We start from the raw sequence: 21,739 nt of genomic DNA, 5'->3' as shown, positions 1-21,739 counted from the left end.
ACTCTTCCTCCTTCCCTTACCCCTCCTTTCCCTCCATTCCTCCCATCCTTTATTTTTAATACATATTTATTGACTGCCTCATTTGTATCTGTATAGTATATGCCTAAAATGTTGAGTAGAAAACAGATATCATTACTGCCTCACAGAGTTTTTAGAGTTATGCCAGTGCAGAACCTCTTCCAGTTGTATTAAGGAGGGTTCATAGGAACCAAGGAGAAGTAACTGACGTTTGTCTTCACGGTAAATGTGGACGCTCATGGTCCCCAGGGTTAGCATGAGCCCCTTGTACACAAATAAACCTCTTGAGCAACATAGCTTATAATAGCTCTCATGTATAGAACATCCACTTAACCTCCTGGGAAAGCAGCAGGCAGCATAGTTAAGAATGCAGGAAGTTTCAAAAGTCATTTTCACGAAGGTAAGGGAGGTCTCTAGAACAAATATCTTAGTACCTCTGTAGAAAATGACTACTGGAGAAGGCGATGGTACCCCACTCCAATACTCTTGCCTGAAAATCCCATGGACAGAGGAGCCTGGTGGGCTGCAGTCCATGGGGTCGCTAAGAGTCAGACACAACTGAGCGACTTCACTTATCACTTTTCACTTTCATGCATTGGAGAAGGAAATGACAACCCATTCCAGTGTTCTTGCCTGGAGAATCCCAGGGATGGGGGAGCCTGGTGGGCTGCCATCTATGGGATTGCACAGAATCGGACATGATTGAAGCGACTTAGCAGCAGCAGCAGCAGAAAATGACTACATAATTTCAGTTTATTTCTCTCCATGTGTACTGAACACACAAAATGTGTAGCTACCAGCTACAGGGTACTAATTGTGGACTCACTAACTATTAGTTGTTGGACATTCAAAAGTGAATGAGAGGGACCTCTTGGTGGTCCAGTGGCTAAGACTCCACACTCCCGATGCAGGGGGCCCAGGTTCTATCTCTGGTCAGGGAACTAGATCCCCCATGCCGTATCTAAGAGTTTGCATGCTGCAATGAAAAGGTCCTGCATGCCACAATGAAGATAGAAGATCCTGCATGCTGCAACTAAGACCTGATGTAGCCAAATAAATAAAAATATTAAAAAAAAACAAACAGTGAATGAGACATGGTTCCTGCTTTCACGTTGTTCACAGTGTGGCAGTTCATTTAACAAATGAAACAACAATTCAGTTTGTTGATGAAAAATCATCAAATCATTACAACAGAGTGCAAGAGATGACGGTTGTGAAAATGTGTTATGAGGTACTGAAGTAGTTCAGGAAAAAACAGGGATTGATTTCATCTTGTGGTAGAGAAAAGCCAGAGAAGTTCTCCCAGTGTTGACCGTCACAGAGAGTTTGAAAAGTTGAATAGGAATTTTCTAGGCTAAGGGAGTGGGGAGCTAGGATTGGGAAGGAGAGGTGGGCACGCAGGGCATTCCAAGCAGAGGAAACTTGGCATATGCATGCATGGAGGTGTGCAGAGGGGAAGGGGCATGCCAGTAGCTTCATGGTTCTGCATCAGAAAGCATGAATGTGCTGGAAGGTGAGTGAAGATGGACATCAGGCCCTACTTCTTGTGCATCTTCTTTAAGAGCTTGGGTTTCTATCTTCTAAGCAATGGGGGTGAGGAGGCTGCCTCTAAATGAGTTGAATGCATGAGAATGGCAGTGTTATAGTTGCTGTTCCTTCTTTCCCCAGAGCTGCATCAAATAGGACCTTTCACAGGTTCATGCAGGTCACATTCAAAGTTGTCCCTTTCTCTCAGAGAAGCCATCAGATCCTCATGAAAGGACCTTCAGTTCTTGAGAGAGGCTGGCAGATTCATTTCCCTCCTGGGAACTGATATATATACATAATCTGTTGACTTTCCCAATAGCCCAGTTCATAAAGAATCCCGCCTGCAATGCAGGAGACCTGGGTCCAAGCCCTGGGTTGGAAGATCCCCTGGAGAAGGGAAAGGCTACCCACTCCAGTATTCTGGCCTGGAGAATTCCATGGACTGTATAGAGTCGGACACGACTGAATGACTTTTACTTGCAATCTGTTGGGTATGATCTAGTGGGCTGCAAGTAGCAAACCAGTTCAATCTAACTTAAAAATAAACATTTAAACCACATCATTTGAGGATGAAATGTTAACTCAAAGACTTCAGGGCAATAATACAATCAGGCTTCAGGAAGGCTCTAACTGGGAGCCTTAATCCTATTTTTACCTTTTTCATCATGTCTTCTGTATTACTTTTCTTTCTCTCTAGACCAGCTTTCTTGGCTCTCTGGTCCAGGAGAAAAATTTTAATTCCTGACACTGTATCTTCTAGATTCAGCCGTATTGAACAACTTCCTAAGTGCCAATTTCAAATTCCCAGAAGAGAGGATTTCACTGGTCTATCTTGGGTCAGGTGTTACTGCTGGTCCAATCAGCCATCTCCAAGGGCAGGTGTTACCCTCCCAACACGGACAGCAGGGTCATGCATCTGTGCTTTCAAGAATTAGATGTGGAGCAAGAGGACAGTTGCACAGTAAGGAAATGACCTGAGAGCTGGGCAGACACTCTGGAAGTAGGTCCTACTAATACAAACACAGTCACTGATCACATACACACAACATCCAAATGTTTGCAGTATTCAAGAACTAAACAAAATTGTAATTACTTAAACTTCTACAGTCAAGAAAAAAGCATTATCTTAAGTGAAATGTCACCATTTTGACCTTATTTCTCTCAACTAAGGGTTTGAATTTTCTAACCTCTAAGATTTCTTCTAATGCTACAGTTCTTTGATTAAAGGCACAGGGGCAGTGTGAATTTTTACATGTCTTACATTTGCCAACAAGCACTTAATAAGCTCAGAAGACGTTTTGTGTTGCTACAGCCAAACTTAGGGAAGAGGATGTTATTTTAGAGAGGGTGGGATGATTTGGGAGAATGGCATTGAAACATGTATAATGTCATATAAGACATGAATCACCAGTCCAGGTTCGATGCAGGATACAGGATGCTTGGGGCTGGTGCACTGGGATGACCCAGAGGGGTGGTACGGGGAGGGAGGTGGGAGGGGGGTTCAGGATGGGGAGCACGTGTACACCCGTGGTGGATTCATGTTGATGTATGGCAAAACCAATACAATATTGTAAAGTAATTAGCCTCCAATTAAAATAAATAAATTTAAATTAAAAAAAAAAAAACCTAACACTTAGCTGCCCATTCACTGGTTACCCTGGCTCCAGATAGTATTTGACTATTTTCAAAAATCAAACCCACCCTCGAGTGACAAAAATCTTTCTCCATTGACAATATTCAATAGAAAACGCTGGGCAGCCTTAGTAGCAATTCCTGCTGCGGTGTTAAAACAAAACCACTGTTAAAAACTAAAAGCTAAAATTAAACAAAACCTCAGCCTCCTAAGGTGACTGTTTTAAGGCATTGATAAAAGTCTGAGCTATATAGAAGTTCTAGTATGTTTGTTAAAAAAGTCAATATCATTATCTTACTATTATTACATTTCGTGTCTATAGACTTTGGCTAGATAAAGAACCACCCCAGGATTCAAACATTCATCAAGGCCACACTTCTTACACTCTTTAAGAGTCTTATCCTTCATTTGCCCTTTGCTTTCTCAGGTCAAAAGAAGTCAAGGGATTAAGAAAATATACACAAAGACTGCAAGGTATATCTGAATTCCCATGAAAATTAAAAAGAAAGGGAATAGACAATGTGCATTTAATGTCATTTCAACCTTGTGCATAATTTAGGACTCTCTGCAGGTTAACTTAGTTTAGATCAGTGGTCCTTTAGGTAACTACATTCACATAGCCTTATATTATAAATCTACTTACTAATTTTTTGCCAGAAGGAATTCTGGAGGTGATTTCTAACTGCAGTCCTTCACATAGATGATAACAGTAGACATGTCATCCGGAACTTCTGATTTTCTTTAGTCTAACAAACCATTTCTTCTCATCGCATATTTAGAAGCCCTGGAGCATGAGGGGCAAAGCAGGATTTTTAAATGGACAAACAAAATCTTCATCCTATATTTATTTCCATTAGTAAGAAAAAATATGCAAATCTCCTATCGGGAGTACAGCTGTGGGATACATAGGCAGGTGATGAAAGACATTCCATTTGAAATACAGTTTCTCTGCAGTTGTTGGAGCCCTGCCCCACCCTCTTCCCCAACTGTCTGGACTAGGTGGGGGAGAGGTTACTGAGCTATGAACGTATTTCCCATATTGGATCTGAAGCAATAGTGCAGTTAATGTACTGTGTATTCAAATGAGACTCTAAAGCAGAGCTGAATTGAACTCAGATGCAAATCGCCGTGGCAGAAGCTCTTTCTGCTGGCCTTTGTCCTTTCTGTCTGTGTCCTTAAACACACAGTCAAGGACTCACAGCCGAGATATTTAGCCTTCTGAGAAAGTAAACAATCTTGTCCTCCCCCTCTCAATATAGATGCAGTCACGATGCGCCCAGCCTGCTGAGAACGTGTCAGCAAGAATGTTCTCATCAGAGATGGGTTGAGGCTGGGGGATGGTTCCTGAAGGAACGACCAGTCTCAGAAAAGGCAAGAAAGCAAACTCTCAGCTGAGGAATGAGAAACACTGCAGATGAAGGAAGGAACAGTGATGACAGGAGAGAAGGATCTGAAATTCACTAGATATAATGGCAAAAGGAAAAAAGATGAAAAAGAAAGGAGATACCCTTACCTATGAATAAGATGTGGCATGACATTTATAAGTGAAACTTATAATCCCATGTAAGACTGAAAGGCCAGGTCAAGGCCTCAGTAAGCTTGACCTTCCCCCACCTGGGATGCTCTTGAGAAACAAAGCAAAGAAGATAAAGAAAATGTACTCAGCCCTGCTCCTCCCTCTAAAAGGTGGTGTATTTTCATTTACACCATGCATTGGGCTTGAACTTGGTTCTTAAAGGAGAACACCATGTTCTCTGAGGCCCCCTTCTGCTAATGTTTCCAAAAGAATTCCTGCCTGGCAAGGTGTTCCCATCATGTGTGGTGTTCCCACTGGAGAAGAAGGGAAAAATAAGGCCATGCACACTCAGCTGAAGTCACCCACAGTCAGACAGGGTGAAGCCAGATGAAGGTTATAGATTCCAAATGCTCCCTTAGGCCCTTGTCTTTCTGCCCCCTCCTCCTCTTATCTTCAGTCCCCTCCCTCACAGAGGTTTAAGATTCATTGGCAAAATCATGCATGGCACTGAGAGAAAACTCCCCAGATCATTTGGCTGGAAAGGGAGCCCTAAACAGCCTTTTATTGGGGAGGGGTGCAGGAAAGCTGTCTCTGTGTACTGTATTAGTGGCTGAATTGATATAGGAATAAAATAGAATGTGATCTCCTTAAAAAATTGCTAAATAAAATGCATCAGGCTAATTTAAATATATGAGCTAATTATCTGTTGCAAGTGAATTAAAAATATGGGAAGTTTCACCAAGCATATTGATTTTTTTAACATAATTTTACTTTCTGCTAAGTAAATGTCATCTCCAATTGCAGGATCCTGTTATATTCTTTTTAGCTTTCATGATTCTATTTATTATTCATAAGAGAGAAAAAAAATCCCATTTCATAATAAGAAACATCTTGCTCTAGGTGGACACATGAAGAGCAACATTTTGGAAGAGTGGACCCCTTATAGCTTCAACGGATAAGCTCAGTTTGTTGGAACACTGAATGCTGTGTGTGTACAAAGTAATTTGGGCTAGTTGGGCATGTCTATAGAGTCAATATACATTGAATGTGCCAGAGACATAGTTATGATGGAATTCAATCCATAGCAGGTAAGCGTCCAGTTTCTTATCCATGTAGTGAGTTTTGGTCATGGTATCGGGTCCACCACAGAAAAGGAAACTGTTATTATCAAAGCATGCAGCTTTGAAGGGGACACATAATGTTGGCCCTGCTGCTGCTGCTGCTGCTGCTGCTAAGTCGCTTCAGTCGTGTCCGACTCTGTGTGACCCCATAGACGGCAGCCCACCAGGCTCCCCCATCCTTGGGATTCTCCAGGCAAGAACACTGGAGTGGGTTGCCATTTCCTTCTCCAATGCATGAAAGTGAAAAGTGAAAGGGAAGTCGCTCAGTTGTGTCCGACTCTTAGCGACCCCATGGACTGCAGCCCACCAGGCTCCTCCGTCCAGGGGATTTTCCAGGCAAGAGTACTGGAGTGGGGTGCCAAATGTTGGCCTTACCATCCTTATTTTGCCACTGCTGGTGGTTGTTGTGTTACTGCATGTTCTTTCAGTCGTGTCCTACTCTTTGCAACCCCATGACTGCAGCTCACCAGGCTCCTCTGCTCATGGAATTTTCCAGGCAAGAATACTGCTGTGGGTTGCCATTTCCTCCTCCAGGGGTTCTTCCTGACCAAGGGATTTAACCTGCCTCTTCCTGCATCTCCTCCATTGGCAGGCAGATTTTTTTTTTAAACCGCTGAGCCACCTGTAGCCCAGGTGGTTGCTGGTGGTTGCTGACACTTATTACCCACCATGGGCAGAACCTCAATTCACCAAAAAACATAATTTCCTATGACTTGTAGTGGATTGGAAGGTATATTTTTCACTCCTGTGAAGGAAATTATCTACTCTCCCCCAACCTAGTAGCATCTAAGTCACTTCAATTATTTTATCAAATGGAAAACCAGGATAGAAAAATAGCCAACAACACACTGCATCAGAAAGACTATCAGAAATCAAAAGAATATGTTTCTAGGGTGGATGGAGGACAAGAGGCAAGGCAGTATGTTTTGGAAGACAAGTCTCTTATCACCAAATGAGGGCAGCAGGTGCATGACCTCACCTTCAAATACCAGTTGTAGCTAATTTACAGTGTCAGCAATGGGGAAGAATCAGCTGCAGCCCGCTCAGCTAAGTGATGCCTGGCAGGTGGTGCCAGGACTTTGTTTGGGGAACCTAAGAGTAAAAGTGATGAGAGAGGTGGATTTTTAACATACAGCACATAGGGGTGGAACAGGTTTATCTGCTGCCTTTACCTAAACTAGGCTTCCTGCTGAACCAGAAGCTGTATGAGGTTCCCATGGGGCTTCTGTACATGGAAGGGAAACAGAATTGGGTTCAAGAACTTGACTCTGAATGATTTTGATATGCTCTGTGTGTCTCTAGACAATGTAGTCTTTCTCACTTTTCAATTAATCACCTCTTCCCAGAATCTTTCTAGGGTGAATAAAGAATACAACAAGATATTTTGTAGGGCTGCCAGGAGATCAGGTATAGAAATAATGTTGAAAAATACTTAATAAACTGATGTGTCTCAGAAAACTTTCTTTGGGAAAGTCTTCTACAGCAGTGCAGAAGGAAAAATTAAAAGGAAGCAGGAAAAAAGAAAGGGAAGAACAAATGAGGCAATGAGATGAAGATTTGCAAAAGGAAGAGAAACCAGACTGCTTTTATTCGCCCTTTCACAAGCATTTTAAATAGGATTTTTCTTCAACCTGTCGCACAATATTCGTGTTCTGTCAGTATTATCAAGCTGAGTATTTTTTTTCCCAGTGAATAAACAGCAAACTGTTTCTTCAGGAGTAAATTGTATTTACTGCATACCCAATTAACCATAGTGCTTACATGTCTTTAGAGTTGTTTTCCTTCACAGTCTGGTTGTGTGGAGGAACTTGGGAATACACAAATGATCAAAACTCAGCACAATTTTCTCCATCATCTACTCAAGAAAATCAATCTGCTTCTGAGATGTCAAAGGTGCCCTTACCCTCCACAAACAGTGGAAGTCAAAGGCCAAATAACTTATTATCTACCTGACTTACTAAGACTTTTTATTTCATTTTGGGGCTTAGTGTGTCTTTCTGTGGTCTTCAAGGATGAAGGATGTATGTGTTGGTGCTTGGCCACTCCAAACTTCCTTTTAGTTGCTTACATTCCTTGAAGGTGGCCACGTGGCTAGGGCATGGAGTGAGGTTTAGGGAAATAGGTGCCAAGTTTTCCGCTTAATATTAATTCTTAAACAATTTAATGGCAGTTGTGGCGATATACTGGCACCTCTGCTATGCGACTTCTGGTTCACACAGAAGAAAGTGGTTTAGCAAAATCATTCCTGGTCAAACCTGAGAAATAGGAAAATGATTAGTCATGGATAGAAATAGACTATATATCTGGCTGCATATTTTGATTGATAGGATGAAAATTAATAGAGGTGATATAAGAGTCAAGAGATTTCCACATCTGGAAAAAGCAGAGATTTAGGGTTGAGATCAATGAACAACCCAAGTATGAATATCTTAGATGATAATAAAATATTTAGAGAGGTCATAAATAATTTAGCTACAGCGTTGGGTCCTAAATTTATGTCCAAGGAATAGTGAAAGGTGTTAGTCACTTAGTTGTGCCTGACTCTGTGACCCCCATGGACTGTAGCCTGCGAGGCTCCTCTGTCCATGGAATTCTCCAGGCAAGAACACTAGAGTGGATAGCCATTCCTTTCTCTAGGGGATCTTCCCGACCCAGGGCTCAAACTCAGGTCTCCTGAATTGCAGGCAGATTCTTTACCATCTGAGCCACCAAGAAGCCCAAGGAATAGTAATAACAACTCTAACATAGTATTTAGTATAACCCACGTGCTATTTAAAGTGATTTAAGTGTATTTACTTACCCAATACGCACAATGACCCTATGAAGGAAATAATAAGAGTTATTCCCCTTTTACAGATAAGGGAACCATGGCTCAGAGAGTTTAAATAAGTTGACATCTATGCTAGCAAGCAGAAGAGACAGACTTGAACCCAGGCACGTTGGTCCAGAGCCTATGATCTTGGGCATGACGTGAACCAACTCAGATACAGGGAAGCATATTTTTATCCAGGGGATTTTCCCCATATCTACAGTTACCATTAGTGCTTACCACTTGCTGAGCTAATAAAAATGATTCTGACACAGTCACTGCCAAATTCTGAATATTCAATGAGAGGAATATGCTATCAAATAAAATATTTAAAAAAGGATTTTTTACAATAATCAATGGAACTTCTAGTTCTCTGGGTACTAACTCGTTGTCTCTTATTATTCAAATTAGGCTTATAGTGATTGCAATCTGTACATTTCAGCCTGCTCTTAAAGAGAAACTATAGTCTGTAATTCACCCTTCTAGTATCCAGTCCTTTTGCCTAAGGCAGTTGTCACAACTGCTGTGAATTAATGACTTATTTTGTTACTTGTTCAATGTTTACCTCTTTCTCTGTATTTCTGGTTCACAGCCTGGTACCTGGCACACATGCTTAAGAAATTTTTGTTGAACAAATGAAGAAATCAAGGAATGACTGCAACCCAGCAGCATCTTCCTATGTTCACTAAAGTCAACTTCTTCTTTCTTGTAGTTTTCACCTTATGGAAATGGGGGCAACATATGGAATTTTTACCCAGTGCCCTTTCTTGGCAATTCATCACAGAATTTTCCTGTTCACCAGCAGATTCATGTGCTTGCTTTGTTTAAAGGGGATTTCAATGTGTTACCCAGGGGGCTTTTTCCCTAAGGATATGATTATTCCCAGCTTGCTTCTGCTGCTGTGATATGACCATGCTTGGCACAGAGCTCACGTGGCCTGGGATTAGGCTGTCCTCATTGTGTGGAGTGCCTTGGACACACGCTGCACTTATTAGAGTGGGGTATTGTGGATCACTTTACAAAGGCAACAGCTGCAGCCATTACTCCAACAGTTATGTCATAATTTGGTATGTGCGACACCTCCACACTATGCAAAGAAAACATTTATTCTTCTCATCTGTCAATATACTTGTGCCTTGCATCTCTTTCTCTTGTTTCCTCCTTTTTTTTTTTCGCTCCTTTTCACAAGTGGCAGAATGCATCTCAATTCCCAAACAATTGGCTCCTCCACAGAAATATTCTTAAGGCAGCTGCTTTCTTATAGTACAATTTTGAATGATTATGTGTATATAAATATATATGTTTCTTAATAAGAAATAAGCTTTTTGAAATGCAGAGGCAGTTTCACAGCCTCTAATGATATTCAATTAGCCAAGTATGGGCAACACCTCTGTGGTGCAGGTGAGCTCAAACACGGATGCTTGAGGTAAACTAAGACTTTCATGGGATTATTTGGTCGAAAAGACACCAAATCCTTAAAATAAACCAGAGGAGGGCAATTTTCTTAATGTCCCCACTCCATCCCCAGCCCCAGATGATCCAGGATCTGAGATTGTGAGAGATAATCCCCCAATCAGGTTCCACAGGAAACTGAGCTGAAATGGTTTCTCTGAAGTCACACAGTTAACCAACAGTAGAACAGGACTAAGCTCAAGGTTGCTGGATCTCAGCCATGTGCATATTACACCTCTTTCAAGCCATGAGTCCAGAAGCCAGCTTGACAGTGATTGGTGTGGGCGGGGTTGAAACGTTAGGGTCAGGTGCCTGAGTCAGTCCTGACGTGAATATATGGTGAATACGACATGAATATACTGATACATGTGGCAAGTTCTCCTGACATCTCCATTTCTACCCACCGGTCCTAGGGGCTAAGTGTCTCTCTCTATTTACAGAGCCAGAAATGTTCATTGCCTGCCTTGAACCTGGACAGTAGGTTTTTCCTACTATAAGTCCCTCCAGCTGCCAGAATGTGGGCAGACCAGCCATTCACTAAGCTGAAGGGTCTGGTGGATATTTAGGAGGAGGGAGCAGGAGTGAGAGATGTCAGCTAAAGCAGTGAAGAGGTGGAAGAGGATCACACCAAGAGAGTAGTGTTTATAGAGTTTCCACCACGCTCCATGAGACTTTCCCTGGTGGCTCAGACAGTAGAGAATCCATCAGCAATGCAGGAGATGCAAGAGATGCAGGGTCAGTCCTTTGGTTGGGAAGATCGCCTGGAGGAGGAAATGACAACCCACTCCAGTATTCTTGCCTGGAGAATCCCATGGACAGAGGAGCCTGGGGGGCTACAATCCATGGGGTCACAAAGAGTTGGACACAACTGAGCAGCTTTCACTTTCACCATGCGCCATACGCGATGACATTTTCCTGTTCTTTTACTAATCAGACAATGAGATTTTAAGAGGTTGCTCGACAGGCCCATTTTCCAGTAAGGGCAGCAAAGCTTTGAATCTCAGTTTGTCTAATTCCAGGGTTTCTGTCCAGAGCATCCCTCAAGGTGCTGCCAGTTGTGTGCTGGTGCAGAGGTGCCAGGTGCTGGGAGTGAGTAGAGATGAAATCCAGCCTCCACCCTTCTTATCCACCATATCCACCTTCAGCCGGCAGCAGAGGCTGAATGAAGAGGGACTCTTCATTTTGTCCCTCTGTCCCCATGGACCAAGCATCCAAAGTGTAAAGAATAATGATCTAAAAGCTTACAGTGGATAAAGGTAGCCCCAGATAACAGAATGCACTGAGGCTCTGCTGCTGCTGCTGCTAAGTCGCTTTAGTCGTGTCCGACTCTGTGCGACCCCATAGATGGCAGCCCACCAGGCTCCCCCATCCCTGGGATTGCTCCGGGCAAGAACACTGGAGTGGGTTGCCATTTCCTTCTCCAATGCATGAAAGTGAAAAGTGAAAGTGAAGTTGCTGAGTCTTGTCCGACTCTTAGCGACCCCATGGACTGCGGCCTACCAGGCTCCTCCGTCCATGGAATTTTCCAGGCAAGAGTGCTGGAGTGGGGTGCCATTGCCTTCTCCGGCACTGAGGCTCTAGTCAGGGTTTTAACTTATTGCCTTTATAATTGCCTGTCTCCTGTTGGGTGTAGGTGGCCTAGGATTGCTAGGTGAGGATCATAGTTGAAGAAAGCTCAAAGTTTACAGGTGTATCCTGGTCCTGATAGAGGCAAAAACATACATGCCCAGATTTCCTGGAGAATGTCTTTTGCTGAATTCTGTTTATTGCTTTTAAATCAAAAGTCATGTCTGACTCTTTGTTACCCCATGGACTGTAGCCTGTCAGGCTCCTCTGTCTATGAAATTCTCCAGGCAAGAATACTGGAGTGGGTTGCCATTCCCTTCTCCAGAGGATGTTCCCAACCCAGGGATTAAGCCCAAGTCTCCTGTGTTGCAGGCTTATTCTTTACTGTCTGAGCCACCAGGGAAGCCCTTTTAAATCAAGTGTTAGGTGAAGTTTTAGATTGAGATAAGTAGGCAGTGAAGACTCAACTGAAATTGATAGAAGCATCAAAGGAATGCTGTCCAGGCTTGCAGGGCTGAGAGGACTAGGAACAGGAGAGTACATTTGAAAGCATAATAGAGCCTTCACCCCAGGGTGATCAGGTCAAATCATCTTTACGAAGTGAGAATAATTTGTATCCAAGATCTAAACCAGACTCCAAAACTACTTTAAGAATGTGACAATCCCAACCAGATTGGCTTAAACAATAGAGCAATTTATTTATTATCTCATGCAAAAGGACTTCCTTTCAGAAATAGGGAAGGCTTTAGGGTTTATTAATTCCACAGCTCAGAATTTTTCAGACCTAGGTAGGTTTGTTTTGGGTGTTCTGTCAATGTCTCCACTCTATCCTAAAAGTGGTTCCCTATATGGTCGCATGACAGCTGCCATTAGCAATTGATGCAGCATGCATGCTTTTGTGTTTATCTCTATTTGGATGAAAAAGATGGACTTTTGATTTCCAGAAGCTCAGAGCAAGCCTCTCTATGCATCTCGTTGGCTTAGGCTGACTTGGGTCTGTTCACCTCTGAACAAATCCCTGGCAAGAGGATGGAACCACCTGGGTTGGCTTTGACTAATTATCTGGGGTGGAATGAATGTTGGGAAGTCTTCCAGTTCTTCTCCAAAATGTTGCTACACCCTGAGACCCCCACTTGTAAGTGTATCCATCAGAGTTGAATCAGAGAGGCAGAGTTACTATGAGTGGCACAGAATAAAGAATTTATTATGGGGATTAGATCTTATTCAATTGTGGAAGCTGGTGAAGTGGGGGGTTTATGTAGGACACTGCCTTCATGGCTACTGTTAAGCCTGAAGTCACTAAAATTCAGCTAGACGAGCGATTGGGAAGGAAAGCTAGTGCCCTTCAGCCAGGACTCAGCTAACAGAGGAGATCTGGCATGTGCTGGAGAAGCTGAGGGGTTCGGTCCCCTGCAGGCCAACAAGGTGAGCCAGCAGGTCAGTGACAATGTGCGTGGGCTGCCACAGTGCCCGGCACTCTGCAGAACCTCAGCGCATAACCAAACAGCTGAGGCCTCACAGATCTCAGGCAAAATGCCTCTTGTACTCATTCCCAACCTGGAAACATACCAAAGAAGGAATTCTGGGGGGAACTGCTCCCAGTTAACTAAAGTGAGAGAGGACAAAGCAACCACAATAAGAATAATACAGTGTATTGGTTCTCAATCTGAGGTATTTTGCCTTCAGGGGTCGTTAGGCAATGTCTAGAGACGTGTTTTGGTTGACTCAATTGAGAAGAAGCTATTGGGATCTAGTGCAGAAGCCAGAGATGCTGCTAACTATCCTAGAACACACAGGACAGCCCCTCACAGCAGAGAATTATCTTATCCGAAATGTCAACACTGATTAGGTTGAAAAACCCTGATCTGGGGTGACCACCGATTGTAAACAAATGACGTTCAAACTCTGACTCTGTTTCAGCTTCATAGAGCAGGGAGAACTGTGGCTTAAGTTTATTTGGTGGTGGGAACTAGTGGTGTATGTCTGCATTTGAGAGCATAGCACCTGTCTAGGATATTTGGCCTCTATTTCATGCATTTATTATCAGAAGGCCCTTACTTTGATTTTTTTTTAAAAAAAAGATTAACATAGGTTTTATCCTCAACTTCATATCAAGTCCATGAAGAATATGACTCACCCTTTATATGTCTCCTCCCAACCCTATAGTGACTTGTTTCCAGGGTGATATCTGTTGTTTCTGGACTGCTTTTACTCGAGTATGCAGAGTCAAACAGCCTTTCATATCCAGCCACACTTATGTGTATGTAAAATCCATTTGTCAATAGAAACTTTACACTGTACCAGGAGATAGGCTCTCAAGCCTTTTGGGACATGGTTTATAGGTACAATATGGATGCTTCTTTGGTTGATATTTCCAATTAAATTCTCAGGCAAGTTCTTCCTGGTGATTTTATGACATCATTTGTGTCAGAAGTCACTTGACTTATGAGATGGAAATTGCTGGAAAGAAACCTAAGTCAAGGAGGGTAGTGTATCCATTTGAAACTTTCATTTTCTATTAGATTATTTGTACTTTTCAGACATCCTATGGTATGGATTCAGTAACAGCCCAGGAAGCAGTAGGTAATAAAAAAAAAAAAAAATAGGAAGAGACACTGATGGATGGCAAATTGCTTATGGATCTGATGCTATAACTCTCTGGCACTTTCACTGATGCATGAGGATAATACCTAGTGAGATGGCTACCATTCCTTGCTGGACTGCCACTATGGTGGGATTCATTCCAGGGATGTGGGCTTTGGCCAGCCATAGGGAGGAGAACCAGTGAGGAAACTTTGATATCCCTGACTTCCCAATCTCCAGGTGAGATGTGGATATGTATTCTAGGACAATTAAAAGTAAGGAAATGTGAATATATACATATGATATAAAATATAACATTTGCATAATGGAAAGGATGCTGTGGAATTGGACAGGTGAGTGAGGCATAGATTAACTGGGCCCATATGAACTATAATTTTAAGGCATTTGATTAGCCTTAGTTATTTCATTGAAGTTCTTCTTGAGTCTCCTGAATCAAAAGCTGTTCATTTGGAAGTAATAGAAAAACAAATCCAAACTGAAAGGAGATTTATTGGCCGGAAGTGTGCCAGGCATCAGATACAATTTTTTCTAAGGCTGGCTTTGCTCCTCGTGGTCACAAGATGGCTGCTCTCAGAGTTACTGGTGCTCTGTGTTTTCATGTCCAGGGACTGTTAGCACGATACTTAGCACAGTTATTCAACAAATGTCCTAATTTCTGACCCAATGGAACTCACCTTTATCACTGACTGTGGTTGGGGAAATGCTATGGGTGGATTAGGCTAAGGATTATTACCCATCGCTCATCCACTGTGGTTAAAGGATGGATGTCATGTTACTGATTTATACCCCTGGCCCCCATTCACACAGCCCTTAGTAGGGAAGATTGGTTTTACAAAGGTGAGTCTGGTTGCTGTTGGGAATTAGGAATATGGAGAATGCATGCAGATACAGAAACAGCAAATGTCTCCTCTATCCCTCCAAATTGATTAATGGAGGCTAAAAAGATTCCTGCTTTAAACAGTGTTTTCCACCCAAACTGAGTGTCTCAAAGCACTTAACTAGCAGGGGATATTATTAAGAGGTGAAACAAGAAAAAAATGATGCTTTATGATCAAATCAAGTTAAGGTAATTATTTGCTGTTGCTACTAATTTTCATTGTGAAACTGAGAAAGAGAGGGAACAAGAAAGATGTTTTCTAAACTTATTTCACAAGGGAACCCTTGCTTTGAAGAATTCCTACCACATATTTCAAGACATGGTTTGGGAAATGCTATAGCCTACTGCTTCCTTTGATTGAAACTAATTCCCCTTAAGGTTTCTAGGCTAATAAAGCTTTAATAATCCTTTCTGATTATAAAGATAAAGCATACTCACTTAAAAAATAAAAATAGAAATCCATAAAGAGCAATATAAAAAACAGTATTTCTACTCTGAACTACTATTAATATTTTAGTGAATGCCCCTTTTCTTCTTTTCTCATATATATACTCTCTCCATATACATTTAAACATTTAGCCGAAAACTTGAATAATATTTTACATATTGTTTTGTAACTTGCTCACTTAAGAGTTTCCTCATCTCAATAGAAATCTATTTTTCCACTATTAATAGTTAGACAATATGCAGTTAATAAGATAAACCACACTGTATTGGACCAATCTCAAATACTGAAATTTAGGACTTTTAAGAAAATATATTACAAATAATCTCTGCTGAACACAGGCATACCTTGTTTTATTGAGCTTTGCAGATATTATGTTTTTTACAAATTGAAGATTTGTGGAAGCTATGTCAAGTAAGTCTATTGGCACCATTTTTTCCAACACCATTTGCTTACTTCTTGTCTCTGTGTCATATTTTGATAATGTGTGCAAGACTTCGAACTTTTTCATCATAGTTACATTTGTTATGGTGATTTGTGGTCAGTGATATTTCATGTTACTATTGCAAAAAGCTTACAACTCTCTGAAGGCTCAGATGATGGTTAGCATTTTTTAGCAATAAAGTACTTAAGTTATATACCTTAAACTATCAGTTAAGGCATATCAAATATGGTATATTAAAAAGCAATGTTTGTTTGGACATAATCTCACTGCACACTTGGTAGACTACAGTACAATACGAACATAAATTTTATATGCATCGGGAAACCAAAAAATTTCTGTGACTCACTTTATTGCAGGATCTAGAACTGAGTCATCAGTATCTCTGAGATAAGCCCATATCCTTGATATACAAACCTTTGCAAAGTTGAACACTTGAACATTTCTTTCCTCAGGAAAAATTTCTGCCAGTAGATTTACTGGGTCAAAGGGCATTTATATTTTAAGGCCATAGACATTCATTTTGGAGCTAATATTTCATTACCAATATTATATGCTTAATCCAGGGGGAGGGTTTGCACATGAATTGTTATCATGGGTTTTATAGGATACAAATGGCGTTGCTCTGTGCTTTTTCTTTTTTTTTTTTCTGAGAGCAAATGTGCCAGCTAGCAGTAAATATTAAACAAAACCTCAGTTTTGCAATCTGGCACTCAATTGTTCATTTCTTCAACATAGCAGGGGGGAAAAAGTTATTTTGATAGTGTAACAAACACATTGATCTATTGAAGTACTACCACAGACATATTTAATTTCTGTGAAAATAATCGAGTCTGCAGGAATAATTATAGCTATCAGATTGTTTCTTCCAAAAAAGAAAAGAAAGGGGGTTTAGCTATTAGAGTTATAGTTCTTTTGATCCTGAGGAAAAGAAGCAAGAAACTTGTCCTCAAATGGGAGGGTGGGCAGGGAGGGAGAAATGAAAGGGTAGTCCTTATGGGTCCCCAAACACAAAGGGTTGGCAGGATCTCAGGCTCATTCATCCATCAGCTGTCATCACTCTTGGCCTCAGACTTTGGGCTAAGGAGGCACAGGTGGGGGATGCTGCTGAAAGAAGAGGCTTAAAGTTTTGTGCCTTTTACATCGCAAGGGCAAAAACCATGTCGCCTTGCTTATAAATCTGGTTAATACACTTTCATACATTATTTTACCTAATCATCGAAAGTATCCTATGAAGTCTGTGCCATTATGTGCATTTTACATATGAGAAAATAAGGATCAAAGAGATGAGAGGTTGAATTGATTTGCTGTTGTCAGCTAAATTGTAACAGAGCAGGAAAAGGAGTTTGAATCCCGACACTGAAAGCTGTAATTTCCTGGTAACCCACCACCCTGTATTTTCCTATTATTCATTAATGACTCTGATATACCAAGTACTTTCACATGAATAATCAAATGTTTAACCATTGGAAAAATCCTCTGAAGCAGATGTTACCATCTGTATTAGTTTGCTACGGCTGCTATAACGAAGTACCACGCACTGAGCTGCTTAAAATAACGAAACCTTGTTGCCTTGTAGTTCTGGAGGCTAGAAGTCCGAGATCAACGTATCACCAGGGCCACACTCCCTCTGAAGGCTCTAGGAAAGACTCTATTCTGGGTCTCTCACTAATTACCTTCTGGTAGTTTTTTAACGTGTGATTGCATAAACTCCAGTCTTCACAAGGCATTCTCCTTATGTGTTCCTGTCTCCAAATTTCCCTTTTATAATGACACCAGTCACACTGGATTAGAGGCCCATTCTACTTCAGCATGAACTTGTCTTTACTAGTTACATCTGCATTGACCCTATTTCCAAAGAAGATCACATTCCCATCATGTTGGGGCTTAGAACTTCTACATATGAATTTGGGGGAATGCAATTAAACCTTTTAGAGCAGGAAATGGGAAGCCTCTCCTGTATTCTTGCCTGGAAAACCCCATGGACAGAGGAACCTGGAGGACTATGGTCCATAGGGTCACAAAGAGTTGTATACAACTGAATGACTGAGCACAATTCAACCCATAGCACCATGTGTCACATCATACTGGTTGCTGTAAGGTTGCTGAGCATGTAAAGATCAAGGCCAGAATTTGGAGTCAGCTTTTCTGACCATGAGCCCCCAGGATTTTCCTATTATAGTCCCCTTCTTCTTGAAAATCGCTCAGCTGTGTCTGACTCTTTGCAACCCCGTGGACTATACAGTTAATGGAATTCTCTAGGCCAGAATACTGGAGTGGGTAGACTTTTCCTTCTCCAGGGGATCTTCCTGACCCAGGAATTGAACTGAGGTCTCCTGCATTGCAGGCAGATTCTTTACCAGCTGAGTCACAAGGGAAGTCCCAAGAGAAGGGAGCACAAGGAGCTGGGCATTGCGGGGTGATGCTGGCAGCAAGCCAGAAACCCACGAGGTGAGGAAGGTGGCAGGAAGGCACTCACCAGGGGCCCACCAACCTGCCCTGCCTGTGGCAAGGGCCAATGACTGCCCACGCTCAGCCCACGAGTCCCCTTACTCGTGGATAAAATCAGAACCAATGTGACTGAGGCATAAACAATTGTCATGCAAATTGTACATTAAAAATGCAAATACAATGTAATTACAAAGATGATTTAATCCCAGTCTGGCCTATTTGGCTAAGGATAATGAAAAAGTCACAGAATTTTGATTTAGAGAATATAGGACTTTCAGACATGTGAGACTGCTAGGCAAGAGATTAGATGCTTGGAAGCCAGGGAGAGAATAAACTGGCTTTTTTGATAAACACTAAAGAAGAGAACATTGAGAACAAGGTACTATATGGGGTCCAGAGAACGAACACATGAGGCTGAGGATCCCAGGATGCATGACACCCCTGCCAGGTGAATGGTGCACCTGGACTTGCAAAAATGGCTAAATAATTCCAAGACAGGTGCTAACAATGCAAGCTGGTTTCTAGTTTACTTGAGGCAGAGTCACCAAATACCCTGGGTTGCCTGGGTCTAAGGGGTTGCCCAGAATAGTATTTTCAGCATTAAAACCCAAACAATCCCAGACAGATAGGGGTGGTTATCACCTACTAAGGGGTGAAACCGGATGTCAGCTGTGAACCGGATTAACAAGCGGGGCCTCCTGGTTTAAGTTCCATGCCAGTGAGTCAATAATTTGCCACAGGAATCCTTCAGCTTCTGGTGAAAATAAGAACAATGTCAGATACCACACCTAATCAGTACATAGCTGTTACCCCATAGAAATACACAGCGTGGTTATATTCTATTGCTTTCTGGCTAGCTGAGTTAAAGACATTAGGCAATGGGGGATTCACTGAAAGTGAAGATCATACACAGGCGTTGGTCCTTTGTAACTGAATATAGCAAGGCTGCACCTGTCCCATCAGGGACCCTTCACCCCCTTCTCTTCCATCCCTGCTCCTGTCCCCTATATGAACAGTGAGAGAGAATTTCTCAAACTTTCCTGGCCGTGAAAATCAGCTAAGGCACTTATTAAAAGTAGATTCAGTGAAAGTCACTCAGTCCTGTCTGATTCTTTGTGACCCCATGGACTATACAGTCTATGGAATTCTCCAGGTCAGAATGCTGGAGTGGGTAGCCTTTCCCTTCTCCAGGGGATCTTCCCAACCCAGGGATCAAACCCAGGTCTCCCACATTGCAGGTGGATTCTTTACCAGCTGAGCCATAAGTGAAGCCTAAAAGTAGATTCAGAGACAAACCTATTTAGAATCTCCAGGGAGGAGCTGGAAGCTACATCTGTGTCTCTATGTGTTTACTAGATAAAGTTTTAAGCAAGTTCTCCAGGTGATTGTTGGGTCATCAGAACTAGCAGCCTTGCCAGCAGGAAACTAGACACCCATTCTCCTCTCAGAAGCAACTAGGAGATTCATCCGCCACCATTTCTATCTTCAGAATACACAGAGAGGGGAGAAGGGGGAGCATGCTAGTTTCTGCTCAATTCTTCTGTGTCTATTTCAGAGACACATTTGGAAAGACAGAACTCTCTTTCTGGATAGAACTTTTTTTTAGATAGAAGTTTCTTTCTGGATAGAACTTTTTTGATAGAACTTTTTTCCCCTGTTACTCGGCTCAGTTTGATTCCCTGATAGCCATGTTTTTGGCAAGCAAAAGCAGCTGGGGAAGGAAATGGAGGTGGTTTGAGGAGGGGTGCCAACGGAATCTCAGTACAGGGCAGGTAGAGAGGCGTCAGCTCTTGGTGTCGAGCTTTTATCTGGGTGGAGGATGAGGAGGGTTCCAGATTGTTAACTCATGGCGGCTGGCAGCTTTATTGTTTTTTAATTAAATAACTCCCAGCCAGAGGAGCGCACACCAATCCCCCACCTCCTCCTCATGAAACCTCATTAAGCAAGAGGACTATAATTAAACCTGGAATCCACGCCTGACACTCCTATATCTGTCTGTGGCTCATGCGCCAGCTTTGGGCACGAAGGCAGCTCACTCCTCCGCATTTTATGGGCAGAGGGCGAAGACCAGGGCAAGGCCATCTTTATTTATCACTTAACAGGCAACTTGGCCCTTCCTCCAGGGTAACCAGATGTGCCTTTTGTCCTTAGCCACCTCCACTGTGTATGGGTGCCCATCAAATAATGCAAGACATCTACTCGGAAGGGCCAGTTTACCTCAAGCAGGTGAGGACTTTGATTCCTGAGAGCGAGAGAATTTTCCAGACATTCCATTGCCCAGCGTTTGGGCCCGTTATGTCAGGAATATTTCCACATGATTGGAGGTGGAAAGCCATCAGCATTTTTAGCTTAGGCCTATTCTGTCTTACTCAGGGCCCTCTGGCTACAGAGGAGGCTGTTTTTCCTACCCTGCCCCCTCATTCTCTCCTCCTTCCTCCAAGTGTCAGCCTCACCCTGTACCTTAACCCTTTCCCAGCTCTCTTGACTTCTTGGTCAGCCATCCTCCTGTTTCTGAACTTTCCCCACCCTCACCCCAATCTCTAATTGCAGAGCTTATTAATATGGGGTGGTTCTTCTCCTTGATATCAGGAAACCAGTTTCTTAAGATAGGACCAGACTCCTTTAACATTCTGCAACATGAGGTAGAGGGGAGAGGGGAGGGGAGCGGGTAGGAAAGAAACACAGAAAGGCAGAGCTCTTTTCAGATGTAATCTATTGTGGAGAGCCAAACTCCTCCCCACCCCCAGCTTGGCCAAAGCGCTGGTAATATTATTTCCTGCAAAGCCCCCAAACCCAGTGAAGACGCGTTTATCATTTACATCATTTCTCTTTGTAGCTCTGACAATTCATATTACCGCAGAACCTGACATCTCCACTTTCCTCCAATTGATAAATAATCTCTTTTTGATTTCTCTAACTGAGGAACATCATAAGCCTAACATACAAAGGAAGATTCATTGGTCGTGTATTTCACATGTGAGCTCCTTGAAAAATTGAGTTTGCGTCGCCATTTGGGCATTAATTCCTGACACATCACTTATCATGTTTTGATTGTTTCCAAGAGAACACCATATTTTAACTCTTTGGGAATAATTTAACTGATCAAATACACGGCATCTGGTTGTTATGGTAACCAAAGTTCTAAAAATAATATAAAGAAAAGACCACCTTTAATTGAAATCACAAGAAGTTGTTATGGTAACTGGAATTTTTAAAGTAACTAGGTTAAACTACATTTCATTTTATCTAGCACTTTACACAAACAAATTCTGATTGAA

General features: G+C 42.2%; 1 long non-coding RNA gene across 1 annotated transcript; it reads right to left on the bottom strand.

Annotated features, from left to right (window-relative positions):
• Positions 1–13,175: 13,175 nt before the first annotated feature.
• On the bottom strand, positions 13,176–19,897 carry LOC123332027. Its single transcript, XR_006548866.1, has 2 exons — positions 19,758–19,897; positions 13,176–19,215 (listed from the first exon to the last, which is right to left on the bottom strand). It is a non-coding gene; the product is annotated as an uncharacterized LOC123332027 (long non-coding RNA).
• Positions 19,898–21,739: the final 1,842 nt, after the last annotated feature.

The sequence above is a fragment of the Bubalus bubalis genome, chromosome 2 (assembly GCF_019923935.1).
Source record: "Bubalus bubalis isolate 160015118507 breed Murrah chromosome 2, NDDB_SH_1, whole genome shotgun sequence".
Taxonomy (NCBI): Eukaryota; Metazoa; Chordata; class Mammalia; order Artiodactyla; family Bovidae; genus Bubalus; species Bubalus bubalis.
This window is presented reverse-complemented; position numbering and strand designations above follow the sequence as displayed.